Here is an 11175-nt window from a genome sequence, read left to right as displayed (position 1 = left end):
TTGTGATAGTCATAATCATGAGGGATTATTCCGGAGACCAAATAATTGACAATATCCGCATACCACGGTGCTTCACCCAAGCTTAGGGACAACAAGTGGTCATCGGGCAAATAATCATTGATAGGGAGCCCATTGTCAACATTGAGGTTGATTAGCCGGGATAACTGGTCGGCCACCACATTTTCAACTCCTTTCTTATGCCTAATCTCCATGTCAAACTCTTGGAGAAGTAATATCCACCTAATCAACCGAGGTTTGGACTCCTTCTTGATGAGCAAGTGTCTCAAAGCAACATGATCGGTGAACACTATTACCTTAGCTCCCACCAAGTAGGTTCGGAACTTCTCCATAGCAAAAACCACGGCCAAGAGCTCCTTTTCCGTTGTTGAGTAATTTGTTTGAGCGTCATCAAGAGTTTTGCTCGCATAGTGAATTGCATGCACCTTTGCATCCTTCCTTTGGCCTAAAACCGCGCCGAAGGCATGATCGCTAGCATCGCACATTAACTAAAACGGCAAGCACCAATCCGGAGGTTGTATGATTGGAGCACTTGTCAAAGCTTCCTTCAACCTATTAAAAGCATCAAGACATCGGTTAGAGAACACAAAAGGAGTATCTTTGGCTAACAACTCGGTCAAAAGTCTCGCAATCTTGGAGAAGTCCTTGATGAAGCGGCGATAAAAGCCCGCATGTCCAAGGAAACTTCTCACCCTCTTGACATTGGTGGGAGGTGGGAGACTAGCAATGACCTCGATCTTAGCCTTATCAACTTCTATTCCACGATTGGACACTATGTGTCCCAACACAACACCTTCTTGTACCATAAAATGGCACTTCTCCCAATTAAGCACAAGGTTAGACTCTTGACACTTGCTCAAAATTTTCTCCAAATTTATCAAACAACTTTCAAAACTTTTCCCAACAACCGAAAAATCATCCATAAAAACTTCCATTTCTTGTTTAACAAAATCGGAGAAAATCGACATCAGAGCTCTTTGAAAAGTAGATGGAACATTACATAGCCCAAATGACATTCTCCTATATGCATAGGTGCCAAATGGACAAGTAAAGGTGGTCTTTTCTTGGTCACTTGGATGGATAGGGATTTGGAAAAATCCCGAATAGCCATCCAAGAAGCAAAAATAGTTGTGTTGAGCTAATCTTTCTAGCATTTGATCCATGAACGGTAAGGGAAAGTGATCCTTCCGGGTGGATTTGTTCAAATTCCTATAGTCCACACACATTCTCCACCCGGTTACCGTCCTCGTAGGAATCAATTCATTCTTGTCATTTCGCACTACCGTCACGCCTCCTTTTTTGGGAACTACATGAACCGGGCTTACCCACCTACTATCCGAAATAGGATAGATAATGCCGGCGTCAAGTAGCTTAAGGACCTCTTTCCTTACAACCTCTTTCATTATGGGATTAAGCCTTCTTTGTGCCTCAATAGAGGATGCATCCTCATTCTCAAGTAAAATTTTGTGAGTGCACAAAGAGGGACTAATCCTCTTGAGGTCACCAATAGTGTACCCAAGGCCACCCTTGAACCTTTTGAGCAAAGAAATTAGTTTTGAGGTTTGGGTGTCATCAAGTGCACTATTGATGATGACGGGAAAAGTGGAATTATCACCGAGAAATTCATATTTCAAAGAAGAGGGAAGAGGTTTAAGTTCAACCGTAGGAGGAGGCGTGGAACTCTCCTCCTTCTTACCGACTTCCAACACCTCAAACTTGGGAGCTTGTTCATGAATAGGAGCGGAATCCAACATCCATACATATGCAAGAGTCTCAACATCTTTGTCATCGACCTCATACACACTAACAAGACAAGTCTCCAAAAGATCCATAGAGGAAGCTTTTGGGTCATGCTCCTCCATGGGATTCTCAAGAATCTCTACAATGCAACAAGTGTCACCTAGAGATGGAGCTTCCATGGACTTGTGGAGTTCAAATTCCACTCTATCTTCACCCACTTGCAAAGATAGCTTGCCACTATTTACATCGATCATAGCTCCACCGGTGGCAAGACAAGGTCGTCCCAAAATAATAGGCACATTGTAATCCTCGGGCATATCCATAACAAAGAAATCACATGGTATGACAAGCTTCCCAACAACCAAGGGTACATCTTCAATCACACCTATGGAAAATTTAACCAACCGATCGGCTAGTTGAAGTGAAACTCTAGTTGGTTTCAAATCTCCCAAATCAAGCCTCTTGAATATTGAAAGTGGCATGAGGCTCACACTAGCCCCCAAATCACACAAAGCTCTTTTAATAGCCACCCCTTGGATAGAACAAGGAATTGAGAAGCTACCCGGATCTTCAAGCTTATTTGGAAGCTTGTTGGTGTGAGTAAGAATAGCACTACATTCCTTAGAGAGGTTGATGGTTTGTACCTCTCCATTCTTCTTTTTCAAAGAGACAAGTTCCTTAAGAAACTTACCATAAGATGGAATTTCGGTAATCATATCAAGGAAAGGAATAGTGACATTCATTCCCTTCAAGATCTCAACAAACTTTTCATATTTCTTTTCAAGCCTAGGCCTTGCAAGCATTTGTGGAAAGGGTACCGGTGCTACATACTCCCTTAGTGGTGGAGTACATTCTTTGGCCTTAGTTGCAATAGGTTCATCTTCCTTTGGAGGATGAACCATCTCCACCTCCTTAGACTTCTCCACCCTAATCTCCCCTTCTTCCACTACTTCAACCGGGTGCTCTTTCACAATTTCACTAGACACCCTTTTCCTCTTCCACTTAGGAGATTTCTCAACCTCCTCCAATTGCTTCCCACTCCTCAAAAATACCGCATTCACCTCCCTTGGGTTAACCGTATAACCCGGAAACTTCCCCGGATTTTGAGCCAATTGACTCAATTGTTGGGAAATTTGGGCTACATGAGTTTCCGTAGCCTTTTGGGATGCCCGTATTTCATCATTAACCCGGTTTTGTGAGGCATTGTGGTTATCAAGCTTTGAGTCGGATTTTTGATTTGCAATAACCAATTGTTCAAAGGCTTGTTCCTAAGATGGTTTTTGAGGGGTTTGGAAGTTTTGGTTTTGTGGTTGGAAATTTGGGTTTTGTTGTTGATTGAAATTTTGTCCCTTGAAACCCCCAAATGGTTGTTGGTGTTGGGTGACAAATTGTTTCCCTTGGAAACCGGGTGGAATTTGTCTTTGGAATTGAGTGTTTTGATTGAACCTTTGTTGTTGTTGAGGTTGGGAAGTGGTTGGATTTTGAATGTTTTGTGAAGCATAAGACAAGAAAGGGTGAGTTCTTTTTCCATTGACAAATTGGTTGTTGTTATTATTGTTGAACCCTTGCCTTGCACTTGTGGATTCCCAAATTCCATTTGCTTGCTCATAACATTCCTCTTGGAGGGGTGAAATCAAGGGACACCCAATGGGAGTATGCCCTTGTTCCCCACACAAGTCACAAGACAAGACTTGCCTCATATCGGAGCTTGGTGGTTTTGAATTTAGCAAAGCAACTTGTTGGGTGAGTTCATCTAGCATACCCTTAACCTCCACATTCAAAACCGAATTAGATTCCTTGCTCTTGCCCTTTCTCAATTGCCTATAACTTCCCCATTCCATAGTTCTTGAGGCCATCTCCTCAATTAGTTCCTTTGCCGCTTTATGCCCCAAAATGTCTAAGGCACCTTTTCCCGATCCCGCATCCAATGAAAGCCGAAGGTCTTGAGTCAACCCTTTGTAAAAATTGTTCACTAGCTCGGCCTCGGAGATGCCATGGTGAGGGCATAACCGTTGGAGCTTCTTATACCGTTCCCATGCCTCATATAAGGTATCATCCTCTTCTTGAGTAAAGCTTTGTTGTTCACTCTTGACTTTGGCCGTTCTTGAGGGTGGGAAATATTTGTTCAAAAATGCCGAAGCCAACTCATCCCAGGTCTTGAAGGAATCCGGGTCACAATTCTTCAACCAATCCTTGGCCGAACCCCTTATGAACGGGGGAACAACCTAAGGCGAACCGCATCATCGGAGACCCCATTTGACTTGTACATATCACAATTTTCAAGGAAGTCATTTAGATGATCATTTGGGTTCTCCAAGGGACCTCCTCCAAATTGGTTGTCTTGAACAAGGTTGAGTAAGGCATTTTTGATTTCAAAGTTATTATCTTGAATTCTTGGTCTTTGGATGCTTGGATTGACTATGTGCTTAGGGGCCATAGTCTCTCTTATCGGAACCGGAACACCCATGATGTTAGGTTCTTCTTCTAAAACCCCAAAAGGATTTTCAAATACTTCGGTAGCTTCTTGGTGATTACCTTCTTCAATAGGTGGTGTATCAAGTAAACCCCTTCTTCTTAGAGAATTAAGTCTTCTTGCCGTGGCTTCAATTTCGCGATCAAGTGGATAAGTTGGTTGACTTCTTCTTCGTTGCCTACTCATGCAAAAGACCTAAGCATTTGAAAGAAAGGATTAGTAACAAAGGACTTAGTCTAAACTAGAACAAAAACAATTAATATCTAGCCGTACTCCCCGGCAACGGCGCCAAAAACTTAATGGTATCAAGTTATACCTCGCAAGTGCACGATTTTATCGTTGTACACTTTAGAGGGTCGATCCCACAAGGAGTAGGTGGAGTACTAATCGCTCTAATTCACGAGCTTAGCTAAGTCAATATAAAATAAAGAGGGTGGTAACGAACTAGCACTAAACTAACAAAATTAAAGGCTATAAACTAGACAAGATAAGAATAAGCTAAATGATAAATAATAGATCAAGTAATGGGAAGGACTAGAACTCGGTTCTCCCACGAATATAAGTAATTCCACATACTAATCGTCTCGGCTAATCAAAAGGGGTAGAATGGTAAGGGGGAGATGGCTCTAATTCGCCTAGAACCTCCCTTCCGGGTTCGCAAAAGGACACTAGCTACTCCAACTAACCCCCCTCCCGGGTTCGAAAGTTGGTATTCCTAACTCAAAACCCAACAACCACGAAAACATGCATTTTTTCCAAGGAGGTCAAGAATTTGGTCAAGATCATTAAGTACTCATCGTATTCCGGGTCATCCCACTCCTCCTTCCGGAGGTCGATTTCAAACGCTAGCCTAGAGGCACCCTCCCTCGGTTCTCCCTTCCGGTCTCAACCTTAGTTGGTGAGAAGGTCGAATTTCGGGTATCCAATTTACAACCTAACCAACTCCCGTTGGTGGACAAGGGTCACAAGTCGACACTACCCAAAAGCCAAACCTTAAACATGCAAATTCCTCTAAACTACCCTCACCAATTTCCCCCAACAAATTAGCCTCAACGATAATTAATTAGTGAAATTACCCATACCGGGTCAAATCGAGTCCTAGAAGGAGACTACTCACTAATCATGTTTCTAGAGGCAAAATAAACAATAAAGATGGAGTCTTTAAACATAAACATGGTGGGAAGATGAATTCTACTTCTAAACATGCAACAATCCAACAATAATTATGAAGAAAGATGATTTAATCGAATAATAAGGTTTAGTAGACTAAAAGACACAATCTTTAACCCAATCAACTCAAAGATTAAATCTTTGAGTATAAATAACAAGGATGAACAAAGGAAAGAGAATCAAAGACAAGATGAACAATGAAAAGATGAACAATGGTGAAAACAACAACAATCAAACAACAAAGATGCAAATTTATCATAAACAATCAACAAACTTGAAGGAAGAACAAATGTAAACTAATGAAAATAGGGAGAGAAATAATACCAATTCAATAGCAAGAAAGGAATTAGGATAGAAAAATAAAGAATGAGGAACCTTCAATCTTCTTACAATCCAATTTCAATTACCAACTAATTGAAGAACTTGTCTAATTAAGGAATGATTAACAAAATAATTAACAATGTTTTAAACTTGGAAGAGGAAATTAATTCAGATCTAGGGTTGTGTGTCTAAACACGGTTTTTAGGGAGTATTTATAGTGTCCTCTTACTTAGGTTGCAAAAAGGGGAATTAAGACAAAACACGTGTAGCAGCGACCGCCAGTCGGTCAACCGGCGGCCGGCTGCCCCTTCGGCGCCGAGGCATCACAATTTCGAAGCTTGAAATGGCCAATATGACGCCCTGCCGGTTGGCCGGCTGCCGGCTGGTCGGCCCAGGGACGTCCTCCGCTTTTTCCTCCCCTTTCTTCCTTGCTAACTTCCTCGTGTGCCTTGTTTCTTGCCAAACTTCCTTTAGCTAGCTGAATTACCTACAATCAAATACCGGAATCGGTAGTAGCGGAAATGAGGGGCAAAATGCAAGAAAAAGGCCTAAGATTGTGCCTAAATAGTCCAAAAGATTAGCAAAAAGAAGGGTAAAGAGGGGTCGAATGTTCATTCATCACTGGGTTGATCCCTTAGCCTTAAGTGCAGCAGTTAAGGCTTCATTCATAGCAATCAAACGGTCTACTTCCTCTTGTGACATGGTAGTGGGTACGGTCTTTTTTGGAGGCATGGTTCTAAAAGAAAAGAAAATAAAACAAAATGAAAGCTTCTCTTAAGGAATTCGGCATAAGGTTTTTAAACTAACATCCTCACAATAAACAAACAAAATGTGATTTATGGCTTATCACGGCCTCCAACCACGCCGCCCCAACCTTCCTAAAACGGTCCATTAGTCTAATTAAACGACAAGCAAACTTAACAAAGCTCCTTCTTACTATCATCGATCATCCTAAATGTCCCCAAAACGTCCCAAACACAAGGTTTTTGCTTCCCATCCCCCTAAAAGAAGGGTTACGTCCCCGTAACCTCCTTACTTCAGCAAAAGACCAAGACATACAAAAACAAACATGGTTTCGGGGTCACAAAATCCGCATATCTCTAGACATATAAATTCTAATACACATTAACACACCATTTAAACATGTGAAAGCATCCAAGTCAAATAATTACTTCTCCCAATGAGATTCACAACTTCGTGCTAAAAAATAAAACAATTGGAAATTCTCAATAATTTTCACAATTCAAAATTCACCCAATAATATTCACAATTTATTCACAATTTCATGCTCCCAATCAAGTTATTCACCATCTACTACTTCTCAATATGCATCTCTTATAACTCCCAATACATTACTTACTTCAATTCACATCTTGCAACGAGATTAGAAATTCTATCTTATGGCAACACTTGACCCTTAAGACACAAAAAGACTTCCTAACTACCCCACTCGTTCAATTTCTCTCGAGTTGTCCGGTTCAAAACTGAGAGGGCCAGAAGTTTGGGGTGAGGGGCCCTGACACATCCCAAGCCTAAAGGGGCTCCTAACAGTTTCTACCCGGGTTTATTTTATTAGACACTTCCTATATTCATTATTTGTTCATTGGTTAGGCATGAGGATCGTTTTGCTCTGATACCACTTTGTAACACCTCCATTTATTTAGGAGCCTTTAGCAAGACATTCCCAATAAATAGGACTGTTACCATCTCGGTTGCCCGAGGTAAATGATACAAATCAAAACAAACCAAAGTACTTTAACAACTTTAACTGGAATAATGGTTTTATTACATTGCCAACCGATTAAATTTAAACCTTAACATTACAAAATACTACGCAGCGTAAATTACATAAATAAAGTTGTATAAGTGAACTAAGTGATCTAGACAGCAACTATGGTCCAAGTCGAGCTCACGTCCCAATGCTCCCAAGTCAGCTAATCTTTAGTACTTGTCAAATCTGCTCCCCATTATGGTTCATCACAGCTGTTCACGAATACACTGTCAACCACGAAGTTGAGTAGGAATAACTAACAATAGTAGATGACAACGACAATATAACTCCGCAATATATGACTTATTAGCACACTTCAGTCGAGCTCTACTCGTTACACTAATCATCCCGCCAATCCCTGGCCGGGGCAGCCTCAACCCGAAGATGAGTAACCACACACTACATTACCATAAGGTAATGTCTGCCTCAACTCATAGTTGAGTAATATCCACCAGATGGCCTGCAGACCAATCTGGGGCCTGCCTCGAGTAAACACGATAAATATCGTCTGCCAGAATAAATCTGTTCAACCACTCCACATTACTATAAGTAATGTATGCCTGAATAAATCTGTTAATATTACAACAATACTCCACCACAATCAAAACCATGCTTATGTAAATGCAATGATAACTAATAACAATCAGCCGGAGTAATTGTAATACCCCGTAATTTAATAATAATTAATGAGAATAATTTATGTAATTTAAATAATTAATTAATGACATTTCTAATAATAATTGCATATAAGACATTAATTAAATAATAAAATAAGTATCCATGTCGGGAATTGGGCTTAGCTAGTAATTGAGCTTTGGGCCGTGTGCTATAGTTATATGGACCGAAATTTATTAATCTAGTATGAGCATGGTCGGGAATTATTTTGGGATTTAATATAAATAATAATAAGGAAATATTAAAATATAAATAAAGGTAAAAGGTAATAATAATTATATCAATAATAATATTAATAATAATGTAATAATAATAATATAATTAGTAAAGTAGTAAGTGGAAGTCCTACTTATGGTAAGAATAAATATGTAATAATATTAATTGATTACCTTGTTTGAATATTGTTTTCATTGATGACTGAGACTACGGGACGTAACCTTGATGTTAAGGGGAGTGGAATGGATGAAATGAGGATTTGATGTTGGATTGTTTTGATCATGAGCATAAAAGTAATTATAAATTGATATTGATTATGTGGTTGAACATTGTGTAATAGTAGTATCATGTCTAGTGATATGCGGTTGCGTGAATCCCAAAGCCATGTTATTTACAATATATTAAGAAATGATTAAAACTTGTGATATGAATGCTTTAGAGTAGATACTAGTCACGTGCGAAAGTTTATTGACCAAGTTGTGTTGATATAGGAGTAGGAGGGTGTTCATGAGGGCTTGTGACCTAGTAAAAAGGAACCTAGAGCTGAACTTTATTCCGTCAGATTTTACCCCTATTTGATTTAGTTGCCGTTTGACCTCTGTTTATCGTATAAGGTTGAAATGTTTCTAAGTGATAACTCAGTGAGTTAGCTTACCAATGCCGTTGTTATCATGTTTAAAAGTTTTATGGTTTGCGAGAAATAAATAATTTAGTGGGCAGTGGTCAGAATATTCCTGTACAGTTAAGTTTTCGATAAAAATTTTTGTAAAATTTCTCATTTAATACGTAAATATTTTTGCTTAATTCCAACTCCACTGCTTAAAGGATTAAAATATGTTTCCAAATTGATAAGGCACGTTACAAGATAAATTTTTAACAATTAATAGTGATTTTTGCAAGTTGACCCACGTTTTTGACAAATTGCTGATCAGTTTCTGTTTTGACCTACTGAATTGTAAAAATCTTTATAAAATGACTATTTGAGATTTGGGCTTAATACTTTTTTTTCATGTTTTGAAAACTCTTTATATTTTCGGGAAAGTATAAAAACTCAACATAGAATGTTACGGTTATTTAATGGTGATTTTTGAAAGTTACAGCTTGACTTTGATTTCCGAAAACGCGAGTTTTACCAAAAGTTTAATATAAATGTTTTGTCAATTCTTAACCTATGATAATTGGGAGGTAGGAGTGATGATAGCAGGACCTAAAGAGGGGTAAGAAAGGATAGAATTGACCATACCTTGTTTTGTCGGTATAGAATATTTAAAAATGTTAAGCCATCTTTCCTCGGGTAGAAACTTATGTTGTCTTGTTTTTCTTTTATAGAACCATGCCTCCAAAGAGATCTACACCTACACCCTCTACCATGTCCCAAGAGGAGATTGACCGTTTGATATCTATGAATGAGGCTTTTGTTAGAAATCTATATCTCATTACTTAACATATTCATATATGTGATGATTTAATTTAGTCATAAAATTAAACATTTATCTTATGCATGCAAACAATAATAAAATAAGGAAGAAATCATCAACCCTTACATTGATATTTTGGATTTTCGGGCACAAGTGAGTTCTCCTACTCACTTGTTCTTGAGCTCTCCAAAAATTGGATGAACAAGGATTCAAGTGTAGAATCCCTCCCAAGGATTAATACCCAAGGTAATCTCTTAATAAAATTAATATTATTATTACTAGAACAATATTAATTTAAATAAAATTGACCAAAATATTATTTTGTTCTCTTAATATTTCGGCTAAGAGAAGTGAGAAAAAGGAAGAATTTTATCTCTCTAAAACTCTTATTTTTAGATGGGTGAATGAATGAATGAATAAACTAATATTCAAGTAGTGTATATTAGGTAAAAATTAGAGAAAAAACCCATGGTTTTTCTCTTCACAAAATCGGGTAGAGGGAGGGGTTTTTAGGGCCAATGCATGAGCAAGGTGCTCTTCACAAGAGGCACTAGGTTTGCATGGCTAGGTTTAGGCAAAAATGATTATGTTTACCACTAAGTTAATTAACATAATATTTTCCTAATACTCCCACTAATTTCGGTTCATATTAAGATAAAATGGATTCAATTTTATCTTTGTCAATTTGTCAATTTGTCAATTTGTCACATGTCACATGTCATGTAAAATTGTTATGTATTTTTAACATATTAAAAACCAACGCATTAATAAAAATACGTCATATAAAAAATTGACTTAGTAATTCATAATTATTTGTACCAAAATATTTTACCAATTATAAATCACAACATCTTGTATTTATAATAAATTATTCATTCAAATGCAATCGTTTACTTAAACAATAATTTCATCTAAGTAATAAAACAATTTGATCACTTAGACCGTATCTTATTTAATCAGATTATAGTGAGATACGTAAATATTACTTCCAAAATCGTCCGTCAATTTTAAGTAATTTAATTAATCCGTATCGTCATACGATCAATTAAATAATCAATTAAGAGTGTTACCCTTTAGGTATGACCTAAGGGAATCAACTGATCACCACCGTCGCACGACAGTAATGTCAAACTCTAGTCAGCCAATCATTACCGATATGTGTGGACCAGTTGACAGTAAAATATTACTTCCCAATTGTATTCTTTAGAATGAGACTTAAACATGTGATCATTATGATCAACAGTTGTGATCGCATTATTGTCGGATGACACATATTCCAACAATCTCCTACTTGTCCTCGACAAGTGTGCATCACCAATTCTCTTGTCCTATTACTATCTCCCACTCAATGCAAGGTGTCTTTCAGGTCGTAC

General features: G+C 38.2%; 1 non-coding gene across 1 annotated transcript; it reads left to right on the top strand.

Moving 5' to 3' along the window:
* Positions 1-3747: 3747 nt before the first annotated feature.
* LOC141603531 (small nucleolar RNA R71) lies at positions 3748-3854 on the top strand. Its single transcript, XR_012525401.1, has one exon. It is a non-coding gene; the product is annotated as a small nucleolar RNA R71 (small nucleolar RNA).
* Positions 3855-11175: the final 7321 nt, after the last annotated feature.

The sequence above is a fragment of the Silene latifolia genome, chromosome 9, assembly GCF_048544455.1.
Source record: "Silene latifolia isolate original U9 population chromosome 9, ASM4854445v1, whole genome shotgun sequence".
Classification (NCBI taxonomy): Eukaryota; Viridiplantae; Streptophyta; class Magnoliopsida; order Caryophyllales; family Caryophyllaceae; genus Silene; species Silene latifolia.
Note: the sequence above shows the minus strand (reverse complement) of the source record. Positions and strands in the feature narration are given on the sequence as shown.